This window comes from Macrobrachium rosenbergii, chromosome 8 (assembly GCF_040412425.1).
Source record: "Macrobrachium rosenbergii isolate ZJJX-2024 chromosome 8, ASM4041242v1, whole genome shotgun sequence".
Taxonomy (NCBI): Eukaryota; Metazoa; Arthropoda; class Malacostraca; order Decapoda; family Palaemonidae; genus Macrobrachium; species Macrobrachium rosenbergii.
The window spans coordinates 15,605,705-15,613,204 of record NC_089748.1 but is presented as its reverse complement, the minus strand read 5'-3'; positions in this window follow the sequence as shown (position 1 = coordinate 15,613,204).

Here is a 7,500-nt window from a genome sequence, read left to right as displayed (position 1 = left end):
TCATCATGTCCTAGACCATGATGGGTACACAATGCTGGCAAGGAACATTCCCATTTTCAGTGAAATTAATGAAATGCCACTGATAATGGATCCAGCAAGGCTGGATGAAGGTGATGGCATAGAGGCCACTCTCAGGAAAAATGCAGCAAAATACCATGTGAACTGTCGCTTGTTGTTTAACAACACTAAACTGGACCGTGCAAGAAAGCGACAATCCAATGACCAGACCAGCAACACTGAGACTAGTCGTGCAAAACTGCGCCGAACCAGTCATGACAATGAAGTTTGCATTTTCTGAGAAAGTGGCACCTGCATCTGATCTCAGACAGGCTAGTACTAAGGGCCTTGACTTGAAATTGCGTGAATGTGCAGAGATACTTAGTGATGGCAAGCTCCTTGCTAAGTTGACTGGTGGGGATGTCATTGCACAGGAGTTTAAGTATCACCATGCCTGTCTTTGTGCCCTCTACAACAGAAAAAGGTCCTACCTGAGGAGCCTTGAGAAAGACCAAGGTAGCACTGAGTCAGAATCAGATGTGTATCCACTAGTTCTGTCAGAACTGATGACATACATTGTTGAAAACAACCTTGTTCAGATGATCCAGTCACATTTCGGCTGGCAGATATTTGCCACCTCTACCAACAACGTCTGGAACAATTAGGTGTAGAGTCACCAAGTGTAAATTCCACGAGACTCAAAGACAAACTTCTGGCAGAAATTCCAGAACTTGAGGCTCATAAATCTGGCAGAGATGTATTACTTGCATTTCAAAAAGGATGTGGGAAAAGCACTTGCTCAATCATCTGATCTTTCAGAGGCAGTTATCATTGCTAAAGCAGCAAATACTCTCAGAAAGTCTATACTTGATCATCAGTCACGGTTTGATGGCACATTTTCTGAGGCTTGTGTACGAAATTCTGTGCCTCCCTCCTGCTCCAGTTTGTAGGGATGGTTGAGCATGGGGCTGACATCAAGTCACAGTTACGATTTGGAGCATCAAAGTCAGACCAGGCCATTGCACAGCTCATGCAGTTCAACTGCTACTCCCGATACAAAGAGGGCAACAACTCATAGACACTCCAAAGACAGAGAAACACCATTCCCAGTCTACATGGGACTCTCAGTCTATGCCAAAACCAGGAAGAGAAACCTGGTTGAAATGCTACATCAGTATGGCCTCAGTATCTCTTATGACAGAGTACTGGAGGTCTCTGCACAGTTAGAGATGCCACAGTTAGCAAATATGTGGAGGAGGGTGTGGTCTGTCCCCAGTACTGCGAAAAGGGTTGTTCACCACTGCAGTGATGGACAACATCGACCACAACCCATCTGCAACTACTGCCACTACCTCCTTCCATGGAACTAGCATCTCCATATTTCAGCACCCCACCAAGGAGAACACTGGACAGGAAAGACAGCAACTAAAGTTTGCACCTGAGAAAGTGAGGTCGGTGCCTGAATTGCGGACACATTCACAAACATCTCACCAGCTTCCTTTTCAAACAAAGAACCCTGTGCCACCAAACACTGCAATACCAAAGCCACCCACAGATATCTTGGGGCCACAGCTTGCACTGGAGTATCAGTGGCTAGACAAGGTCATAGTCACCCAGGAAATAGATGATGCAGTGAATCTGACGTGGTCAGCTCATCACGCTTCAATGAAGAGAAGCCCAGAATTTGAAGTAACCATAACTTCATTGCTTCCTCTCCTGCGTGATCAGGCTCATTCTGTTGCTACGATCAAACACGTGATGCAGAAAGTGCAGGATGTCACTGATTTTCTGAACCCTGGCCAGATACCCATAATCACAGCTGATCAGCCAATCTATGCCGTAGCAAAGCAGGTGCAGTGGCAGTGGCCTGATCAGTATGGCGAACACAAGTATCTGGTAATGTTTGGTGGTCTGCACATTGAGATGGCAGCAATGACATCTCTTGGTACTCTTCTTCATGGCAGTGGTTGGACAGGAGCTCTGGTGGAGGCAGGAGTTGCTTCATCTGGAACTGCAGAATCCTTCCTGTCAGCTGCAAGTGTAACCAGGACACGGCAGATGCACCAGGTTACAGCCTCTAGTTTGTACAAACTCCTGAGGACAGCATACACTGACTACTGTGCTGAGAAAGCAAACAACAATGAGCAGGCATTAGAGTTTGAGGAGTGGTGTGACCTTCGAAGACAGCAGAGTCCACAGTTCCACTTCTGGCACATGGTGTTGTCTATGGAACTTGTGATATTCCTACTGATCAGGTCCTTCCGTGAGGCCAATTTTGTCCTCTGCTGCCAGGCATTGCATGAGCTGATACCCTACTTCTTTCCAACAATAATACAAACTATGCTCGTTGGCTGCCTATTCACCTCAGGGACATGCTTACCCTAGAGAGTTCACACCCAGAGTTGCACAAAGGAGTTCAAGGCTGGCAACTTTGTTGTGCACAAGACCAGTCGCCAGTTCTCAGCAATGGCTCTTGACCAAGCTCATGAGCAGACCAATGCCTTTATAAAGGCTGATGGCGGAGTCATTGGGCTGACTGAAGATCCGTCAGCACTCAGAAGATGGATGGTGGCTGGCCCAGATCATCCGCTTGGTGTCTGCATACGAAACAGAGGTTCAAAGTAAGGAGTCTAATGAGCAGACAACACACCATGAACAAACACCTCATGCGCAGAAGACATTCTTGGAGAGAGTCAGCAAGCTGTCATTGGCTTTGCAACACTTGGGAAGTCCTTTTCAGGAAGAGAGCCAGGATCTGTATTCCATTGACAACAAAAAGACATTGCCCACCCCAGCTCAGCAGAACTTCTACAGACACACCTTGACAGAGGCCGCACTAAATTTCAGAAGTTTTCAGACTCTTTGGCAAACAATGCAGTCTCCTTCTATGAGCCGATAAAGAAGAACAGAACTGACTTCTTCAGGCAAGAAGCTGCTCCTGTAGAACAGTCAAAGCAGAAACTTCTGAAGGAGGATTGCCAGCTTTTCTCAAAGCTATTTATATCCTGTCAGAGCCGTGAATGTGATCTGCAGGAATTCTTCCAGCACGAGAATCAAACATTCCCAGCTTCCCTTAGTGAGGGTGGTAGGCTGTACACATGTCAGAAGTCTCAGCTGACCTCGGTCCTGGAGAGTCATGTTACACTAGAAGACAAAGCACCAAAGACTGATGCCTCATTGTAGATGGATCAGCTTTGGTCCATGCCTTGCCACCAAAGAAAGGAAAGACCTTTGAGGGCTATGCACTTTGCAACTTCTTGCCTGTGATACAATCCTATAGCAGCAAGTACACATCATCACATCTTGTATTTGATGTATACAATACATCCAGCCTCAAAGCTGAGACCAGGCTCCAACGTGGTCAAGGAGGAAGGCGCAAGGTGACAGACAAGAACACAATTCCATCCAACTGGCGCAATTTCCTAAGACACGATGCCAACAAGACAGAGTTGTTCCAGTTCCTGGCAGACAAAGTTGCCCAGATGTCTGCCACAAATGTTGTCATTGCCACGAAAGGGTCTGCTGTCCTCAGCACTCATGAGTTAGTCTTCAGGGACTGGAAAAGTGCTCTCATGAGGAAGCTGACACCCGCATCTTTCTCCATGCCAAATATGCCACAGAACATGGAGCCAAGACCATCATGGTTAAAGCAAATGACACAGATGTTCTTGTCATTGCAGTCAGTGCTTTCTCCACTCTCCACAATCTAGGGCTAGAGAAGCTATGGGTGGCATTTGGCCAAGGCCAGAGCTCTGCGCTGGATTGCTGTGCATGACCTGTGCAACTCTCTGGGCCAGGAGAAGGTGAATGGCATGCTCTTCTTCCATGCTCACAGGCTGTGATACAGTGTCAGCCTTCCCGGAGCAAGGGCAAGAAGACCGCCTGGCAGACATGGAACATCTTTCCAGAGGCCTCCACTGTGTTCTCCAAACTGAGTCACTACCCTCTCAGAGTGGAAGAGAGTGACCTGAAGGTCCTGGAGAGGTTTGTCATACTTATGTATGAAAGATCCAGCACTGCTGGCACTGTGGATGAGGCTAGACTTGATATGTTTGCCAGAAAACAAAGGGCATATGAGGCCATTCCACCAACCAGGGAGCTCTCCTCCAACACACCAAGCGTGCTGCGTACCAGGCTGGTTGTGTGTGGGGCAGGCCACCCAGTGTCAGCCACAGCCAGAGAACCCTGCTGAGTGGGGATGGCAAAGTCTGGTGAAGCATGGCAAGTCCTCTGGACAACCAACCTGCCCTTAGCCAAGAGTTGCCAACAGCTTACCAAATGTGGATGCAAAGCAGGCTGTCGGGAAAGGTGCAAGTGCTACAAGCTGGGTCTTCCTGCACAGCTCTGTGCACTTGCAAATGTGAAGTCTAGATAAATATTGCCCTCTCTTCAGTAGATAATCTAGCTTGAGCATCCAACGTGTCATGCTATGCCTACCTTCTTATCCTCGAATTTTTCAAAGGTGTAGGTTGAGAGACCTATACATAGATTGGTTGCGTTTAGTCCGTATTTCTCTTTTTTTTTTTTATGGTTACAGTCTTAGACACAATGTTGTATGTGACCATACCATTACTATTTCAGTTGAAAATAGCATATTAGTTAAACTGTCTGATCACATGAATATACCATTAAATAAAACAGTTGGTCTCTATGTCTGCTAGCGCTGTGGATAGAAAAACTTTTATGGCAACCATTTTGTACGCCATCTTGGTTACAATTCATTTAGTAAGGGTTTTCAATAAAATGTGTGTATGGAACATTTTTATAACCTAAAAGTCGAGGTTTAAAAAAAAACTGGCATATTCCATCCAATAGATGCTCCCAAACCAGTGAATCTCAATATAGATGGCGGCCATTTTGAAAAATAGCCGCCATCTTGGATTTTCAGGTGGCCAGCGCCCTTTCTAAGAGAGCGTAGTCTTAGGAATGTTTGTGCCAAATTTCATGCTTGTTTCACTATCTGAACGATTTTTACAGCAATCTGCTGCACTATTAGGAGCAAGAGCCGGTGCCAGTACAGGGCTGGCTCAATCAAAACCTCAGCTGCCCCATCCAGCACCTTTAACTATGAAGGTCTGTTGAAAATACCGTCAGTTCACGAATACACGTTTTTATTCTTAATTTTGACATCTAATATTTTTATTTTATTTTAGTTTATCATTTTTATTCCTAATTTTGTCGTAATATTTTTATTTTTTAGTTGTTATAGTCTTTGGAAGAACAGAAAAAAAAATGACGTTCCCTTCAAGTGAAATATCTGTTTTCTGCTTCCTGTGTCTGCTAGAACTTGAGTCATTCTCATTTTATCACTTCTGTTTTAAAGTCTGTTTGTCTCTTCTTGTGTCTTTTATTTTCTGTTTCTTTCCATACAATCTGATGACATTTATTTCGAGCAGTGACTGAAAAAATGAAAAAGAATAAATCACTTCTTTTTAAAAATATGGATATATTTAAAAGAGGCTTTCTTTAGAATTGAGTTTAAAATAGATATTCAGTTTGGTTTAAAAATGTTGAGTAAATCCGGCCGGTGGTGACGAATGTTCCTAGTTGAAGTGACAGTCATTTTCACGTAGAATAACGAGCCGCCACGGATTAGATGGATTGTATTTCGGCCGATAACTTGTATACTATACGATAATATGCAAAAGCGGTTCCGTCTATATTTCTCGTATGACTTCCGGCGATTTTTTTTTTTCTATAAATGAAGAGACGTTTTTATCCTATTTCCAATTCCGAAAAGAGCACACTCCTAGGTACATCTACACGGTGACTCTCTCTCTCTCTCTCTCTCTTTTTCTCTCACTCTTTTTATCATGAATAGAAAAAAAATTATATGTCAGTACGATTGAATGAAAATAAGGGGAGGAAAACATCCTCATAAAGGGATCAATTTACTCGCGAGTTGTTTCAGATGTACATTTTCACTTTCCTTTCGTTATAGGTTTGGTTCATTTATATTTTCTGTCGTTTTATTGTATGATTTTCAAAGAGATAGAATCGGTAATCTTAAAAAGGTTTCCAGTTTTATTTGTATTTTGTTTCAGTTGTTTATATTCCCTTGAAATTTTAGGAATCCATTTCGGTCCAGGTAAGCAAATATGTCTGTTCACAGTTAATTCAAGTTGAATAACATTATTATCGTTATTATTCTGCAGCTGACGCTCCTGTTGCTGGTGTTGCTGATGTTATTGTTGTTGCTGTTGCTAAGACTAAATTCCTTCTCCAATTTTGATCAGTATGAGTGGGCCCCGAGATCTCCAGCTAAGATGTAGAGGATTGAAGTGATTAGAAATGCCTTTTCCTATAATTAGATTAAAGCTCATTCACCCAGATGAATAACCGATTTAATTACGAGGGCATTTGGCTCCCCTATCGCTTCGCCTCCTTCTCCTCCTCCTCCTCCTCCTCCTCCTCCTCCTCCTCCTCCTCCTCCTCCTCCTCCTCCTCCGCATACCAGGCTGTGTTTGAGAGATCTACTCTAGGTTTTTGCTTTCTTTAATTGAATGATGAGCACGCATTTTACGTGATTAATGGATGTTTATATGTAGTGACAGCGTGCATATGTTACACGTTTATGTATTGTTTGCAGTCGCATACTTGCATTGTGGGGAAATCCATCTTTGCTATGAATCAACTCTTTTATATGCATGAGAGGAACCGCCAGCTGACTAAAACACTGAAGTCGATAGGTAGGAGGACGCAGGGGTCGAAACAGGGAGACGGCCAGGACGACAAAACATCCCGTTTGTCAGAAAGACAGACAGAGCGCCGGGACTCGAATGCAACCGCACAAACATTAAAATGACCATTACCACCGAATTCCTGAGAATTTATGTGTCTCTCGAAATGACTGAAAATTCTGCGGAACCGTTTCACGCTCTGGAATGATGGCCCTAAAATCCGCCGTGTAATTTCCAGTTACAGCCCGAGTTATTGGTACGCAACTGAAGTAATAATTTGCGATAAGTGCCTCCCATTGAAATTGGTTATGGCGCTCCGCGTTTGTTTTAACGACCTCACACTAACTGTTAAAAGCGGCCGTTTCTTTACATCTCGTGATTGGAGTTTTTATTCCCGACTTTATTCCTCTCTGGGGGAAAGGCCGCTTGATTTGTCCTGTTCTGAACATGTGTATATTTTCCTTTTTTAGCTTGCTCAGTTTATTTTGCATTTGAGTTACACTGCAGCCACTTCAGCAGTTAGGCGTGATGATCAGGAGTACCAACGCCTTGTTTGTACTCTGCTCTTTTTGTGTCGTTGTTGTTGTTTTTGTTTGCGTCTCGTTTATGCGTATGTAAAAGAAAACGGAATAAAGATCTATTTAGCGCTCCCTTAAATTTCAGCAATGGTTGCAGTACAGAACAGCAATAATGATGATGATAGCAGTTATGGGAGTGAGGCAATGGTTGATCTGTGGTTGAAAAACCTATTTTCTATTGTTGGTATTACTGTTGAGGCTTGGGTAACAAAATGAATTATGGCGAAGAACATAAGGCATTTAAT